The 18,790-nt window shown below is 37.6% G+C and overlaps 1 long non-coding RNA gene across 1 annotated transcript in view; it reads right to left on the bottom strand.

The window, feature by feature from the left end:
* The window catches only part of LOC141555761 (uncharacterized), a 155,722-nt gene that overhangs the window by 57,756 nt on the left and 79,176 nt on the right, over positions 1–18,790 (bottom strand). Inside the window, exon 2 of the long non-coding RNA XR_012486328.1 lies at positions 16,969–17,067. This is a non-coding gene — a long non-coding RNA (uncharacterized LOC141555761). The remainder of the gene's footprint in view (positions 1–16,968; positions 17,068–18,790) is intronic.

Genomic DNA, 18,790 nt, shown 5'->3' on the forward strand with positions numbered 1-18,790 from the left:
AAACTGCAGGAATGATGTTCTAAGAGTGCAATTTTCTGTATGAGCAAACAGATTGAAAATAAACCACCGAATTGGATTTTATTTCCTGGCAAAAACTCTAACATTTATTACTGAACAAGTGTTTAGTCTTAGAGAGTTAGTTTCCCCAGAGCATTAAAATGTTTAGTGACTTTTCCAGGGTCACAGAGTCAGTATGGGTCAGAAGCCCACTTTGAACCCAAACCTTCCTGGCTAAGCCTAGCTCCCTAGCATCTTTGCCAAGCTACCTCTCAAGCTGTTAAAAAAAATGAATTATAATTATACCACCCAGGAAGCTGCCTGTCCTGTTCTGTCTAGTATCAGAATAAGGTTGGCGCCAATCTCAAACCCTTTTGCCCTTAAGCTGATAGAACATTCTTTCTTGCCTTGGCCTCCCTGTCTGAAATACATCTCTGGCTTCTTTTCCAAAGGGTAAATGTTCTTTTCCCGAGCTTCCATCTGAAAGTGGCCACAGAAATGGCTTGTCCTTCTGCCACTTCTGAGGCTCATAACCTTGACTCAAGTTTCTAAATTCTTACAGGTTTGTTTGGCCAGGTACAATAGCATCAAACATTTCAGGCTGAGAACAATGGCTTACTGTCAGCTCTCTGAGAAAGGAAGGGCTGGGAGAGAAGCTCCTATTCATGTCTTTTGAAGGCTGACTAGGAGGTTTGCTTGTTGAACCATGAAGTTCCCCAAGGAGAAGTGTTTGTCTAAGACATCAGTGGAACTCACTCTTTATAATTAGTCACAAGGAAATACCAAGGGCTAGGGAAAAAAAAGAGAGAGAGAATAAGGTAAGGAAAAGAGGATCAAGGTCCATTGGTTTCTGTTTTTCCAGACAGATGCTCTCAAGTGCCTTAGGTTAGATCAGATCTTATATTCTAAAATGTCAGGGCTGAGAGTGATTTTGGAGATTGTTAGGTACAACCCATTCAATTTACAGAGGAGGAAAATGAAGATCAGAAGGAAAGTGGCTAGCCTAAAGGAACATGATAAGTGTGGCTATAGTTTGGGACTTGGAGTCAGGAAGATATGCTTGTATCCTGCTTCTGACAAAAGCTGTGTAATGCAGGCAAGCCACTTACTTAAATGTGGTCTACCTTAATGTCCTCAACTGTAAAATGGAGATAATAGCACTGACCTTCCAGGATTGTTATGCAGATTAAATAAGATAACATAAGTAAAGTGTAAAAGCTGAGTATTATTATTATTATTATATGATCTAAGTTCTTTTTCAGTTTTAAATCCTAAATAGTAGGTGGCAATGTCTTTGCCTTTGAATTTCTCAATAGAGATGAGAAGATAAGATGCAGTCCATATAGAATGGAATATATTGTCACGGGATTGATATAGATAAAGTGCTATGGGGATTCAAAGAGAGTAGTCATATTTGGTTTGGTGAAGGGCACATTAGAAGGAAGGAATCAAGGAAGGCTTCAGGGAAGTGGCAGCATTAGATCTGAATAGGATTTCCTAAAATATAGATTGAGGAGGAAGGAGGGTAACCTATGAAATGGGAATATCATGAAGCACTGGATGCATACAGGGAAGCAGTAGAAGGTGAGTGGAGATAAGGTAGGCTTGGAGAATAGCAGGGATGAAAAAGATTATTTAATCTAATCTTTTTATTTTACCAAGAAGTCTAAGAAAGGGAAGTCACACCAGAAGTAAGGAACTGCTATCAGGATTTGAATACGAATGCAATAATATTTCCATTACACAAAGCTTTTGGTTGGGGCTAGATAGATGAGGGTCTTGAGTTCAATTTCATTCACTTCCATTCGAAACTATTTAGTTCAGCTCGATGTAATGCAGCTCAACTAGCATTTATTGTTACAGTGAATCTGTCTCAGTCATCCTGTTTCCACAATGCTTTGGGATTGAGAACTTTATTTGTTTTGGAAGGGTTTCTGAATTAAGTCTCTCAGAAGTCTTTGCAGACATCACACAGATGTAGTTTGATAAATGTTCCAAACAGGAAGTTTAAAAAGCACCGAAGGGGGACATCCTGAAGGAGCCAGAGGTAAGGCAGCTAAGAGCAGTGGTACCCAGCTAGGAGCAGTGGTACCCAACTAGGAGCAGTGGTACCCAGGGGCAAAAAATACTCTCTCCCTTGTCAAGCCTCCATTGAAGAAGAGATCTCAAGCTCCAAGTTGCCTTAGCCACAGCATGTCAGTTTCAGAAGTCAGTTTCAACTGCATCACTTTCTCCTATCAGTTTCAACCACATCTCTTTCTCCCTGTGTGGATAGTGAGAATACCTGGGGAGTGGACAGAGACAGCAGAGAATGGGCTGCCTTTTGAGTGTGAGAGGTAGAAGCTTTAGGGAAATAAGAGGTAAGGATGCTCTGTACTTGGTTCAAGTTTTTGTTCCTATGCTGCAGATATGGTTCGAGCAATGTTCTCTGTTTTGAATTTATGTGTTTACTGATTTGGTCTGGAAGAACACGGGAGCTTTGCACTATAAATTTGAATAGTTAATTAGGTCTAGCTGAGAAGGAGGCTACATTATTAGCAGGTTTGGGGCTACTGTTACCTCCCGCCATATTCAAGACACAGGTGTGACCCTATTCATGCCTGTCTCAAAACTCTTTAATGGTCATAAAAATAAAATCAAAACGACTCAGCCTGGCATTAAAGAAAATCCACAGCTTTATATTCCTTTCACAAAAACGACCAATTTAATTGCCCTAAACTTCACATTCCTCATTAGCAATGTTAAGCCTGAAAAACATACTGAGACAAATAATATTTAGCTAGAAATGATCTTACAGATCATCTATTCCATATTTCTCATTTTACAGATGAGGAAACTGAGGCCTAGAGGACAAGTGATTTCCTCAGCTCTCACACCCACTTAGTGACAAAGCCAGTCCAAGCCCCAAGACTGTCCTCTTTCCCCTCCCCCATACACTGTTTAACTCTGCTCTGCTATGGTTGTCAGAAGACATCCCGCTCTTCTGGCTGGGTTTCCGTGCTAGGGTTAAACAGTGTCAGGGTACAAAGTTGAGGATTGAGCCAAATTTGTGATGAGGCTTTCTTGAAGGTTTTTATAGCATTTAGAAGTGGAACAGGTTTGGAACACCAGCTAGTCCAACTCCCTCATTTGTACGGAATACTAATTTATCCACTTATGGACCAGAATCTAATAGAGTTTGCAAAGCCTGAGATCTGACCCAGAGAAATAAAATGGCTTGTCTGAAATCATCCAGAAAATTGTGTCAGAGCCAGAATGAGGATTGGGACTTCTTGATTCCATGTTAAACTTGGGTTTAAATGTTAATTGATTGTATCCCTTACTAGTTCTATGACCTAGAGTCAACCTCGCAATGACAAAAATCTATGTTTGCTTTTAGGGATTTTTTGTTTGTTTAAAGTATCACCAAGTGAGGCAGTGTGTTGATGTAACCAGAGTATTGGATATAAGGTCAGAGGGCCTTGGTCAGAATCCCAGTTCTGCTATTTACTGTCTGGGTGACCTTGGACAGGTCATTTCAATTCTCTCCTTTTTGTTTTCCCATGTCCAAAGCTCTTTTCACAGGGGACTGGATGGTTCTGATGTTGTTTGAAAATGCTGAGGGGCAGGAAAAGAGACTGGCTGTCTTGCCAAGCTTTCCTGAACAGGAGTGATCTCTGACCCCAAAAGTTTGATTTAGCAACAATGGTTGATCTTTGATGAAAAGTTCTCTTTCCCTGTCAACATGACAAAACCATAGAATAAAGTCCAAACTCTTTAATCTAGTATTCAAGGCTTCTGCACCTCAGTCTCATAAGTTTGCAAACTTGTCTCTTGCTTAAAGTCTAATGTCTTGTGCAGGGCATCTTAAATTTTTTCCTCTCATGGTCATGAGAAATTTTATTTTATTTTTATTTTATTTATTTTTATTTTTATTTGAGAAATATTTATTTCATACATATAGGTATGTAAAATAACTATGCAAATCAAACATTTGCTCATAATAAATCACAATTTTGTGACTCCTATATTCAGCTATGAGATTCCATATGAAGCCACAAGCTACAGATTAAGAAACTGGGCTTCCTAGTTCCATGTTCTAGGTCCATAGGGCTTGGGTTTAAAAATTTATTGTATTCCTTACCAATTCTGTGACCTTCAGCCAACCTCACAATGACAGTAGTGGAAAGAACACTAATTTTGGGAGGTAAAAAACCAAGCTTGGAATCAGGTCCTGGGTTCTGTACTTACTAGTTACATAATTATATGGTAAGTCACTTCCCTAAGCCTTAATTTCCACATCTATAAAATGAGGGTAATAATATCTGAACTACCTTTTTCACAGGGTTATTTAAAAAAGGAACCTAAGTCAGAAAGTTCCTTAGAATTGGGAGTTATTAATAATATACATTCTCCTATCCAGATAGGGCAATCAACCCCTTCATTTATTGTGCCACGACTAAGCCATGTATTTCCCCCCCTCCATGTCTTTGCTTGTGCTATTCTTCTCATGTAGAATATGATCCTTTTTTGTTTTCTCTGCAAAACTAATATAGACCTTGTAAAATCAATCTATCAATAAACATTTATTAAGGTCCTACTATGTTTTAGGCACTGTGCTAAGGGGCATCCCTCTGGGCCATGCAAACCTCACCCTCCAGCACATATTAGGGTATGCTCAGGTGGAACACCTTGGCACAGACCTGATTTCCTAAGCTAAATGTATCTGTTGTTGTTAAGTCATTTTTTAGTTGTATCTGACTCTTTACGACCCCATTTGGGGTTTTCTTGGCAGAGATACTGGATTGGTTTACCATTTTCTTCTCCATCTCATTTTGCAGGTGATAACACTGAGGCAGACAGGGTGACTTGTTCAGGATCACACAGCTAGTAAGTGTCTGAGGGCAGATTTGTATTCAGAAAAATACCTGACTTACAGGCCTGTTATTCTAACTACTTTACTACTTAGCTATCCTATACATATGTATCTACAGGATCACAAATATCTCTTTGGTCTTTGCCTCAGGAAGGGAATTTCCAAAGGACGAGTTGGATTTCTCCCTGCTTAACAAGCTGTGAGTCAACCAGTTCCTTTCTAAAACTAAAGATGCTGCTGGGTGAAACCTGGAGAGACCGTGCCTTATAAATGCTTATGGAGTCCATTGCCAGTGTCTCCCCTTGTTGAATAAATGAGTAAAAAATCATTTATTAAGTGCCTGCTATATACAAGAAAAAATAGAAGTAGAACACTCCTTGTTTTACAGGTGCCCATATTCTAATGGGGAAGAGAGAACATAGAAGGTAGGTTTCAGCTACAACTTAGGGAGAAAGGTCCCATGATCCTTTGGTTCAGTGAAGAAGCATATAATAATGCATCTTCTTTAATGTCATTTGCATAATATGATAAAAATCACATCCATTTTTCATGCTACCCATATTCTGATAGAGAGGTGATGGACTTATTGTTGCCATTTTTTGGATATGATCAGTGTAGAATTTGTTTTGTTTTACTATATAGGTTTGTAACAAGGGTTTTGTTTTACTTCAGTTGATAGTAGGAGGTGGGAGGGAGCAAGATAATGTAGATCTAAAAATAAAATAAAATTTAATTAAAAAAATAAACTTCATTTCTGCTATTGAACCATTTGACTGAACCAAGGACTTTGATGGTAAGAACCATTTCTTCCCCCTCCCCCCTTTATTTTCAGATGTTCTAACTTGGTTTGGCCATGAATCCTTAACCTCTTGGGGGATAATGGAAAGCATGTTTTTCCAGCTGGCTTTGTGTCACAAACTCCAAACAAGATTAGCCTAGACAACATCCCTAGGACAGATAAAATGGTGAAGTGAAAAGTGTTTGTTGATTCATAATAAATTGAATTGAATTGGGGCTTAGAAAACCCAGATTTGAGCTCTATTTCTGCCACTAACCCTGGGGTCAGAGTTTAGACCCATATGATTTCATAACTTCGAAATTAGAGCTAGGGCTGAAACCCAAGTCTCTTTAACTCCCTGCCCACTCTCTCCATTCAATAAGTGTTTCATTGGTTGACTCAAGGAAGAATATAGTTTCTGAGATATTTTCCCTGACCCTTTGATCTCTTTTTGTCCAAGCTCTTTTTTTAGGAGTCCCTTTTCTTACAGGTAAGCAGAATTCTAGGATTAGCTCTCTGTTCCCTTAGCTGACTGCTTGCTTTCCCCTTTAGTCAAATGAGAAGGCAATCTTCTGCTTTTTTTCAATATGTATGGATAAAGAAGGTAGCATAAGAAATACTGGCTTTTTTTTTTTTTATTTTTGATATTTGGGCAAAAAAAAACGGAAACTAGGGGAGAGCTCTTCAACCAGAGAATGAGTGCATAAAGTATGCTATGTTAATGTAGTGGGATATAATTTTGCCATAAGAAATGATGAAGTGGATGATTTCAGAAACTGTTAAGAACTCTGACTAATCTAATGATCAAGCATGTTTCCAGAGGACCAGAGATGCAGTATGCTAGCCACCTCCTGACAGAGAGATGATGGACTCAAGATATTGAACAAGACGCATATTTTTAGAAATAAGTAGTATGGAAGTTTGACTTGACTTACAAATTATTTGTTACATGAGTTTTGTGTTTCTTCCTTCTCACTAGGGGGAATTTAAGAGAGAGGGGAAAATTATCAATAAAATTCATAGATATTTAAACAAATGTCTGAATATATATATATCTTATAAATATTTGAATAAATAGATCTTTAAAGATTAATACATTTTTAAAAGGGGAGAAATCCCAAGATGGCATGATATAGTATAGAATAATAATAATAATAATAATACTTTTTTTTTTAATCAGAGAACCTGTATTCACATTCTTTCTTTGTCATTTTCTACCTTGACTTCTTCACCTAATGAAGGTGAGATATAATAGTCTCTGAGTTCTAAATCTATGATGCTATGAAACTGCTATCCAGAAGTTACTTGCCCGAGGTCATACAGCTGAGACATGGGACCACTGAAGAAAAGAGAAAGGAAATCATGAAGTTATGCTAATGATCATCTCAGATTTTCAAAGTTTACTTGGCCTCCATCCTTTGAGGATCATTTGCTCCCAGGATTTTCATGGGAAATATTCCAGGTTGTAAATCAATCTTCTTAAGAGCAAAAAAAAAAAAAAAAAAAAAAAAAAGGAAAGGAAGGGAGGGAGGGAGGGAAGGGGAAATCTGAGTCCTTAAAAAATAAAAAATAAATCTTGAAAAATACAAACAGTGGCTTCTGTCCAACTTGATCTTATTCCCATCCCCACCAGCTTTAGTGCCTTAGTCTCTATCTTACCATAAGATTCCTTCTCACTTTCTTTCTAGGACCAGCCTCCTTCAACCCTAAGCCAAATCCCAAATTTAGATCTAGTTGGTTTGGGTGGGCCCAAACCCTGAAGAGGAACTGAGCCTCTGCAGCTCTCTCCTGCAGATGGCTAGTTATAACTTGTCCATTGCCTCTCTTCCCCACCCCTAGCTTCACTGAGGCTTCTCAGTGCATCCAGAAGCCCTCAGGGGTGTCATCATTTTGCTTACTAAGCTGACATTTCACGGAAAGGCAAAGAGTGTCTCCAAGATCCTGGACCACTGTAGCCAACAGCCAGAGTCTAGATATCTACAGATACTTAGCCAAGACCTTGTGCAACACTGGCTCAAATCACCTTTGAGGAGATGCTCTGGACAGCAAGATTCAGTGTCAGACATCCTATCACTCCTCCTCAAATCCTTCCAGTCCCCCAGGAGAATCATTCTTTTTGTTAGAATTTTTCCCATTTTGCTAGTTTCAACCTTGTTTCAGGTCCGATTATGCAAAATGATTTCAGCAGTCAGTAATCGGTTGGAAGATGACAGCTTTAGAGCTAGAATGCAACTTTATCCATAGAATGTCAGCTCTAAAAGGGTCTTTAGGACAAAAGACATTAGATTTGTGAGGAACCTTAGAACATGAGAATGTCAAAATTGAAAGGAACCCTAAAACAGAGAATATCAGAACTACAACAGTCCTTATGACACAGAATGTCAGAGTTGGGAAGGGTTTTAGAACAGGGAATACTAGAACTTGAAAGTACTTTGTTACACAGAAACCTGGGAGGGAACTTGGAACATAGAATGTCAGAGCTGGGAGGGGCCTTAGAACTAGAACACTTCTTATAACATAGAATGTTGGGAGGCATCTTAGAATAGAAAATATCAGAGCGGGAAGGATCCTTAGAACAAGGAATGTCAGAACTAGAAAAATCCTTATGATACAGAATGTCAAAGTTAGAAGGAGTCTTAGAACTCCGAATGTTAGAGCTTAGAGAGAACTTAGAAGGGAAGATAACACAACTCAAAGAGGCCTTAGAACATAGAATGTCGGAGCCAGAAAGGACCTTAGAACATCAGGTGTCAGAATTGGGAGAAGCATTAGAATATAAAATATCAGAACTTTTACAGACCATAGAACAGAAAGTACTAGAGCTCGAAGGGACTCCAGCCTATAGGATGTCAAAACTAGAAGAGGTCTTAGAACACAGTAACTGAACTAGAAGAGACTGTAGCAGGATAGGCCATTCAGTGCAAGAATCAGGAGAAACCTTGGAACTTAGAACTTTAAAGCTGAAAAGCATCCTGGAGGTCATCTAGGAAAGTGATTCTTATTGGAGAAAATTAGGAATTTATCCAAGGGCAGACCAAGAGTTTATCAACCATGGTGACTTTTTCTTAGATCATCATCTTGACACAGAGTAATTTGGGACACAAAGTTGGTTTCAACCCAGTCACTCAGTGATTTTCTCTAAACCATGTTCTCTAAAATAAAAGCCAGGCTCTTGGACAGAAGATAAAAGTGAATGCTTTTAAGAGATGATCTGAGATACATCATCAGACAAGAGCATGGAGTCTGTCTTGTGCCTGGATAAGTAAGAAAAATCTCTCCTTGACTATTTATCTAGTCACTTATTCTTTTATTTGGATCATTTTATGCCACCCCCACCCACCTCATTATAAATCCTATCACTAATTCCTAGTTGGAGATGGGATGAAACTGAGGAGCATCCAGTGTTTTAGGAGGGATTAGTTTCCTCCACAACACAATGCCTAATCAAAGGTGACCCAAGTGATTTGCCCTCTTAAAAAAATGTGGGGCCAGAAGGTCACATTTGTCCACACCTTTTGCTTCTTTTTGCTAGAGTGGATTTGATCTTTTTATTTTTGTATATAAAACTGCAAATATCTGTTATGACATTTCCCCCCCATACTTAAAAAAAATAATAATTCAAATTAACATGTTAGTTCCAATTTTGTCTCTGTACTCTTTAAGGCTTTTCTTCTGCTTTCTACTATTCTTTTAATGGGGATGTGGGAGGTATTCAAGGAGAACTAGTATTTCTGAAATGAGGGCTTGCTGAGCCCTTTTTAGGGCTACTCAGCCACCTTTGGTGTCCACCTGACCTTCAATTCTCACCTGTGGCTCCAAGAAGCTGTACCATGCACAGCAGCCATTCATAAATTATCTCAGCAGACAGACTAAACCATGTTGAGGATAACTGATAGCTCTCAATCTTTTTAGTAAATTAGGGGTGTGTCTACCTCAAGTATTTGAAGAGTTCTTCTAGAAGAATGGGGGGATGAGAACACTTTGTTCCAATAGTCATGAAGGCTGTTAAAGTAGGTGCTATGGAATGCATAGAACTTGGTCAGACATCAAAAATGCCAAGGTTATTATCCATTGCCTCCCAGACTATCACCAGTCATTTTGACTTCTGTCTTGCCACTGAACTTCAATAATTCTGGAAAGAGAGAGTAAGACTGTTGACTTTATACAATTATGCCTTATTTAAATCCAATTCACACATAAGTCAAGACATAACATTATGATGGGTATCATTGATCTTTTTTGAAAACAAAGAACAAATAACATCCTTTTAATTAGTTATTGCTACTTTATCTTTTTTAAATTTCTTCTTTTTTGGCAGTCTTATCATTCTTCTTCATTATTCTAAACTTCCTTCCCCTAAAAACAAAACAAAAAAACAAAAACAAGATAGAAAAAGGTATCCCTTCCAACAAGTATGGTTATACAAAACAGATGCATTCATTGACTATGTTTTATAAGTTTCGTTTCATTCTTCATGCCTGTAGCCTATCACCTCTGTGCCAAGAAGTGGGAAGCATGATTCATCACCAGTCTTCTGGGGTCATATTTGGTCACTGCATTAATCAGCATTCTTAATTCTTTCACAATTGTTTCCCTTTACAAGGTTTAATCATTGTATAAATGGTTCACCATATTCTACTCACTTCACTATGAATCAATTTGTGCACATCTTCTCATGTTTCCCATCCCACCAGTCAGGGCCTTTTAAAATAGATTTCATTATGTTTTACCCATTTCTGTCTGGCCATTCCTCCCCTCCTATGAAATTATCTATTGTAACAAAGGAAAAACAGTTCATCTACTGGCCATGTCTGCTAATGGATGCAACATTCTGTATTTGGTACAATGGTAAAAGCTCAGATGTTAGAGTCAGAGAACCATGTTCAAATCCTGCCTCTAAAACTTGCTAGTTACATAACTTAGGGCAAATCAAGTAATTTCCCTGGACCTCAGTTTCTTCACACATAAAATGAGGTAATTGGACTGGATATCCAATGGATGGGCATCTAGTGTCTTCCAGCTATTCAGTATGTACATAGTCCCTTATCTTTCTATGAAGTTTTCTTTTACTTGAACTGTTGTCTTCCAAATCTTCCTTGACTTATATAGTTATTTTTTTAAAGCAAAAATGTAGAACTTTGCACTTATCGTGTGACAGATGAAAGATGAAATCTTCTGAGGATATTGATTTACTAAGCAATACATACCAATTGTCTAATAAATTGGGACCAGACCTCTTCACCTTAGTCTTGAACTCTGAATATAGGAGTCAGACTTTTCATACATTAAAATATTTGATCAAATAAGGCCAATTAATTAAAAAGAAACAATACAACGTGTAATCTTATTTCTAATGAGATGAAAGATTTGAGATATTCCAAGTTGGGAATTGGAGAGTGAACAGATGTAATTTTCTGAAATTAATAAAAGAGACATTCCACTCTCCCTAACTGTAAATAAACAAAGGAACATGGAAACAATAACTGATTGATCAATATGGGGCCAATTTTCAGACAAGACATATGGATTGCTTGAGAGGCACAATTGTGAGAAAGCTCCATGAATCAGATTTAGTATCTGATTGGGTTTCTGGTCAGCATAACCTGGAACTTTAGTTAAGGGTCTTTAAACAGTCAGTAGAGCCCAGAGACACAGGGCTGGTTCAAACAATTCAATAAGTTTTTCTCTAAGTTTCTGGAATTGAATAAAATTTTCTCACAAAAGAGAAATTGGATTAGACACATAATTGAATGGAAAGGACCTGAGCTAGCTTCAGAATAGAGTCACAAGATGGAGTCAATGGGGTTCACTAAATTCCCACAATTAACCACTTACTGTCCTAATCTCTTCAATTCCTTAGTCCCTTAAATGTCACCCTTTAATCCATTGTTATGACTGTTTACCTTTTTTGGATCCAGACCCTGTTAATTGATGTGCCCCTTTCCCTCTTTCTTTGTGTCATTTTCAAATTTAAGCCTAGAATTAAGGATAAATCTTTGGGACTCTGCACTTGATCCTTTCTTCCAAATTGATCTATTAATACTTTTAGTCCAGTCATTCAAATAGTTCTGAATTCACCCAACTGCCCTCTCTTCTAGTCTATATTTTTCCATCCCGTGCACAAGGAGATCATAAAAGACTTTCTCAAATTCTTTACTGAAACCCATGTTGAAATTCATGAACATTGTGTCCACAGCATTTCCTTGGATAAGAAAGAAAGAAAGAAAGAAAGAAAGAAAGAAAGAAAGAAAGAAAGAAAGAAAGAAAGAAAGAAAGAAAGAAAGAAAGAAAGAAAGAAAGAAAGAAAGAAAGAAAGAAAGAAAGAAAGAAAGAAAGAAAGAAAGAAAGAAAGAAAGAAAGAAAGAAAGAAAGAAAGAAAGAAAGAAAGAAAGAAAGAAAGAAAGAAAGAAAGAAAGAAAGAAAGAAAGAAGAAAGGAAGGAAAAAGAAAGAAAGAAAGAAAGGAAGGAAGAAAGAAAGAAAGGAAGGAAGAAAGGAAGGAAGGAAAGAAAGAAAGAAGGAAAGAAGGAAGGAAGGAAGAGAGAAAGAAAGAAGAGAGAGAGGAAGGGAGAGAGAGAGGAAGGAGGAAAAGGAAGGAAGGGATAAGGAAAGAAAAAAGAAGAAAGGAAGGAAGGAAAGAGAAAGAAAGAAAATAGAAAGGAAAGAAGGAAAGAAAAAGAAGGAAGGAAGGAAAGAGAAAGAAAAAAGAAAAAGAAAAATTATTCTGGCATGATCTGCATGTTTTCTAAGTATTCACAAAGTATCCTTTTAATAATATAGTTTAGAATTTCATCTTCAAAGTCAGCTTCACTGTCTTATAGTCTAAAGATTCTCCTCTTTCCTTTTTTTTTTTTTTTTTTTTTTTTATCAGACAACATTGCCTGTCATCAATCTTGTGGTCCCTCTCCCGCCTGCCAAGTCTTTTCAAAGGTAGCAGACAGTAGCTAAGCAATCCTATCCGGTTCATTTAGTACTTTAGTGTGCTGTTCGTACAGGCCTGGTGATTTCAACTTGTTGAGAGAAGGCTAAGTACTCAAATGAGAACACATTGGTAAACATTTTATAAACTTTGAGAACAGAAAACAAATGTCAGTTATGATTAATAAAACTATTACTGTCATTATTTTAAGTTTAGAGCTAGAAGAGACCTCCATGGTTATTGGCCCAATCCTCTCCAACATTTTTATTTTTTATTTTTTTTGAGGCTGGGGTTAAGTGACTTGCCCAGGGTCACATAGTTAGGAGGTGTTAAGTGTCTGAGAGCAAATTTGAACTCAGGTCCTCCTGAATTCAGGGCTGATACTCTATCCACTGGGCCACCTAGCTGCCCCACCTCTCCAACATTTTATTGACAAAGAAACAGCTTGCCCAGGATCACCAAGGAAAGCAGGTAATGCTTTTTTTCTCTTATCTTGGGCTTTGATTTTCTGTTCATTATTTTCTTTTATTCCAATCTTTGATATAATTATTCTCCTGGGTAGAAAAAGTCAAAGGAAGAGCTTAAATACTGTCTTCTAACTTCATCACCTCCTCCACCATGAAAAGAGCCAATCCCATCTTTCCTCTTCCTCTCTTGCCCCAAATATGGCTAAGAGCCTTTGTTCCTGTATTTAGCATCCATTACCTCAGCTCAATCTGAGCTTTAATAGTTCTCATACTATTCACACAGGCTGTGACAGGCATTTGTATTCTTTTCTCATTATCTGTCTTTGTCTCTATCTTTCTCTTGAAAACATCTTTTAATTCGAGTTGGCTGATGGGTTTCCTTGTGATTTCTTTAGACAGCTCAGAAAAGTGTAGATCTAGAGGGGCTTTTAAACTCATTAGTCCAATCTCACCATTTTGTGGATAAGGAAACTGAGGCTTAGGTAAGTAACCTGCCTGAAGTTTATCTATGTAATAAACATCAGGGGCAGAATTTGAACATGGTTCTCTGACTCCAGGGTCAGTATCCATTTCACTGAACTACCCTGCTTCCTTATTGAGATTATTTGTATGTTTTTGTTGTCATAGAATTTCATTTTTCCTATCATCTCACCAAGGCCAGTTTTGCTGTTTGTTGTTCCATCACTTTCAGTCTTGTCCATTTCTTTTTCACCCCATTTGGAGTTTTCTTGGCAGAGATACTGGAGTGGTTTGCCATTTCCTTCTCTAGCTCATTTTGTAAATGAGAAAACTACGGCAAACAAGGATAAGTGACTAGCCCAGGGTCACACAGTAAGTGTCTGAAGCTGGATTTGAATTCATGAAGATGAGCCTTCCTGACTCCAGGTCTGATGCTCCACTTAACTGCCTTATAAACCAACTAACTCTGTAAAAATTTAGGAAACACAGGATCTGAGGGCCTCTTTCTGAGCCCTTAAATACATCGTCTGCTAATCTAAGATGTTTGTCAGACCATGTTCAGCTTTTTTTTCTCCTAGAATCCTAGGTCTCCAGAATCTTAGCCTGAGTTCTTTCCTCCAGCTTCTGTTCAATTTGATAGGTTACGATGGAAAAGGTTGTTGTTCTCTTGGCCTCTAAATTGCTTCAGGTCTGTCTCTGGGCTAATACTGTCTGATCCATTCCATTTCACTATCCCAACCTGTCATCCACTTGATTTAATAAGATTCATGATCATGACCCATACAGTGAAGGGGCAATCTAGGAATGGAGATCCGGTAATCAAGTAGAAACTGTGAAAGTAAATGCCTAGATCTAGTGGGAAGTAGACCTAGGAAACAAGAGGCAAAATCAAGAACACAGGTGTTAGCCCATTAAGCTGAGGCCATATCACAAAGAAATCATCCAAGAGAGACACATTTTTCATGGATCAGGTTTCCAAGGTGGAACAAGACAGAGCTGGAGAGACCGATCCCCAGTTTAGAGGAAAGTGCCTCGAGGCTTAAAAATTCACTCAAAACTTTGTCTTTACTTAACTTCAATCCTTAGACTTAGATTTCTGACTTTCCCACTCGCCAATCTAGGAATAGCCAAAAGTTCAGTGTTAAGAGTCCATAAATAGGCAGTATTATCCATCATATATAGGTGTGGTAACTGAGTCACAAAGGAGGTCTATTGATCTGTCTCAAGTTCCCTACCAGGTAGATGGTGAGAGGAAGAAAAACAAATTGTACTGAGTTTCTTCATTGTATCAATACCTGTAAAGTGAGATAGAACAATACCTTGAAGAGCTGATATATTGGAAAAAACCATTGGCTCTACAGTTATGAAACTTGTTTCAAATGTCCATTTTTGGTGTGAACAGGTCCAACTACTCTGAAAAATAATTTAGAACTAAACCCAAGGGCTATAAAAGTTGTGCATATCATTTGACCCCAAAATTCCACTACTAGATCTGTATCTCAAAGAAAAATTTTAGAAGGCAGAAAGGATCTATTTGAACAAAATATATTTAATATTTATAGCAGCTCTTTTTGTGGTGGCAAAGGTTTGGCCAATGAGAGGATATCCATCCATTAACAGATGTCTCAACAAGTTGTCTATGTACTTACAACCAGATACTATTATACTAAAAGAAATGACTAAGGGGATGGTAAAAAACAAACAAACAAACAAACAAAAACAACAATAACCTGGGAAGACCTTTGTGACCTGATGAAAAGTGAAATGAGCAGAACCAGAAAAACATAGTATACAGGAACAGCAATATTGTAACCTTGATCAGTGGTGAAAGACTTAGTTCCTCTAATTAATACAATGACTCACAACAATTTCAAAGAACATGATGAAAAATGTTATCCATAATCAAAAGAGAACTGATGAACTATGAGTGAAGATTGAATCATATTTTTTCATTTGTTTCATTTTTCTTGCTTTTCTTTACTTTTTTGCAACAAATTGAATATGGAAATATGTTTTGAATGGCTTAACATATATAATGTGTACCATATTGTTTGCCTTCTCAATGAATAGGAGAAGGCCTGGAGAGAAGAGAGTTTGGAACTGCAAATTTTATTTTACTTTATTTTAAATTTCAATAGTATTTTATTTTTTCAATTACATATAAAAAGTTTTCAACATTCATTTTTTGTAAGATTTTGAGTTCTAATTTTTTTCTCTCTCCCTACCTTACTTGCCCTTTCCCCAAGATAGCAAATAATCTGATATAGGTTATATAGATGTGCAATCCTTTTGAACATATTTCCATATTAATCATGTTGTAAAATAAAAATCAGAAAAAAAGGGAAAAATCATGAGTAAAAAATGCAAACAACACCAAAAAGAAAGGTGAAAATAGTTATGCTTTGATATGAATTCAGTCTCCATAGTTCTCTCTCTGAATGCAGATGGCATTTTCTGTCCCGTCTATGGAAATTATCTTGGATCACTGCATTGCTAAGAAGAGCTAAATCTATCATAATTGATTATCGCCTAATCTCATTACTGTCTATTATGTTCTTTTGATTCTACTGACTTCACTCAGTATCAGTTCATTTAAGTCTTTTCTGCTCATCATCATTTCTTATAGAACAATAGTATTCCATCACATGATATACAACAGTTTGTTCAACCATTCCCCTACTAATGGACATCCACTCAGTTTCCAGTTTCTTGCCACTACAGAAACAGCTGCTACAAACATTTTTGCACATGTGGGTCTTTTCACCTCTTTTATGATCTCTTTGGGATACAGACTGCTGGATAAAAGGGTACGCACAATTTTATAGCCCTTTGACATAGGAACTCAAAATTTTAAAAATGAACATTAATTTAAAAAATTCATCTCAGGTACTTTCTGCTTGTGAAACATTGAGCCTGTAAAACTAGAGGGTTGGACTAGAAAAGCCTCTGAGGTCCCTTTCAGGCCTAGATTGCTAATATTATGATATTTTAGTATGTGACTAAATAAGCCCCTTAACAGCCCTGGGTCTCAATTTCTTCATTTTATCAAATAAGGCAGTTAGATTAAATGGCCTTTCAAGTTTAGCCAGTTCAGTCTCATTGAATCTCCAATGAAAAAATTGTAACATCTCTCCCAAGTCTAAGTGAATTCTGTGAGTATTATTAGTCTGTTTTTACTCATCACAGTTTAGATCCAATATCAGAATGACTCTTCTAAAAATGAAACCTTGACCATTAAGACATTAAGACTGCAGCAGAGCCCAGTTACATTCTCTCTCCATCCTGTAAGGCAAGGACTATTACCTGGAGAAGAGGGAAAGGAAAAAAGAGAATTTGTTTACTCAGGAAGTCTAACCAAATGGTGCCTTCTGGTCCCATAAGTTGCACCTCTAGCTATTGCTACCAAACTCTGAGGATCCAGAAGGATAAGAATTCCCAGGCATCATATGCAACGGAAGCTGCATACAGAGGTGCCATTGTACAAGTGAATTCTACCTTAGATCTTCAAAAACCTCCAGTCCCAATCTTCAGACATCTCCTCCTCTGGCCACCTGCTCCATCTCCCCCACAGAAGGTGTTTGTGGCTCCAATAAACTATAGAAACAGAAAGGAAAAAATAAACCAACATCAATTATGAGCATTCATACAGCTATTTATCTTTTACAAAGTACATGGAGTCAGCGTGGTATTACAAAAAGGGTCTTGAATTTGGAGATGAAAGTCCTCAATTTGTTGAACCCCAACTTTGTCCTTGATTATTCCTGATATGACAACCACCAGGCCACTTACTTCTAGGAGTCTTGGTTTCCTCCTTTCTTACCCCCTGGGATTGTTGTGAGACTCCAATCAGGAGGTGAGTTCAAATATTTCAAAATATATAAATGTCACTCACTTGATCAGTCACTCACTTGATCTCTTAAGACCTTCCTATGAAGACACATTCTTCCCATTTTAATAATAATGAAAAGAAGTCTTAGATAAGCTAAGTGATTCAGCTGTGGTCATATGGAGTGAATAGCAGAACTCAGGCCTGGAATCCAGGTCTTTTGACTTCTAAGTGAGATGTTTTCATTGATCTGACATGGAGAGCATAAATCTCATCTCAGCTCTCAAGAACATTATGATCTAGGTAGGGAAAGAGAAGTGGAGAACACAAAGCTATTTTTGGGAAATGATCCATTGTAGTAGTTTCCAAATTGGTCCCTTGGCTTTGAGTCTTTCCCTTTCCAATCCATCAAAACAATCTTCCTAAAGAACAAAGCCTAGAGGGAGCACACATTTTTAAAGCACTTACTATGTGCTAGAACATTGTGCTAAGTATTGGGAATACAAAGAAAGATAAAAGACCTCAAGGGACTTACAAGGAATTTATAGTCTAATGGGGGAAACAATACACAACTATAAATCAATGAAATAATTAACAGAAGTAAAGTCTCATAATTAAGGGGGAATCAGGAAAAGCCTCATTAGTTGCAACTTGGAGGAATTCAGGAGGTGGAGATGAGGAGGAAGAATATTCTGTACATTGGCAGAAGACTGGTAAACATGTCTGGAGTCAGGAGATGGAGCATCATGTTTAAGGAATCACAAAAAGACCAGCGTCTGGATAATAGAATACATATATTGGGGTGTAAGGTATAAGAACACTGGGAAGGAAAAAGGGAAGTTATAAAGGGCTTGAATTGGGAAGACCTAAAATGGAATCCTCCCCCTGCTGCATATTGCCTTATCTCTCAGTGCCCTAAACAACTAAAGTCACAGTAGATTGGTGTCAACTTGCATTGGCAGGAAAATTCATCACTGGGATCTTTCTCTACTGATGAAATCACAGATCCAGTTTACAAAAATAAGGTACAGGTCTAACCATCTCTCTCCCACACTCACAAGTTTCTCTATTGCCTCCGGGAAAAAATGCAAATCCCTCACCTTGGCATTTATAGGTCTGCACAATCTGGCTTCAACCCACCTTTTCATAATTATTCTCATTCACTCTACATTCCAGGCAGACCAAGCAACTTACTTGGTCTCCACCACATTCCATCTCATGCCTTAGCACAGGCTATATCCTTACATATCAGAATCTATAAGTTCCTTTACATTCCAGAATGTGATGATTCCTTTTAGGTAAACCAAGGTGAAATGGTTTCTATAAGATTTCTTAGAAATCAGGAAGCCATGGAGTTCAAAGCCTCCAACACTTGAGTCCTGCAAATCATTTAACCTTTCTCTCAGTTTCTTCATCTGTAAAATGTGAATTAAAGAGCACATATGTCTTGGGGTTGTTATGAGGCTCATTTGTAAAACAGAGAAAATAATA

Source organism: Sminthopsis crassicaudata, chromosome 1 (genome assembly GCF_048593235.1).
Source record: "Sminthopsis crassicaudata isolate SCR6 chromosome 1, ASM4859323v1, whole genome shotgun sequence".
Taxonomy (NCBI): domain Eukaryota; kingdom Metazoa; phylum Chordata; class Mammalia; order Dasyuromorphia; family Dasyuridae; genus Sminthopsis; species Sminthopsis crassicaudata.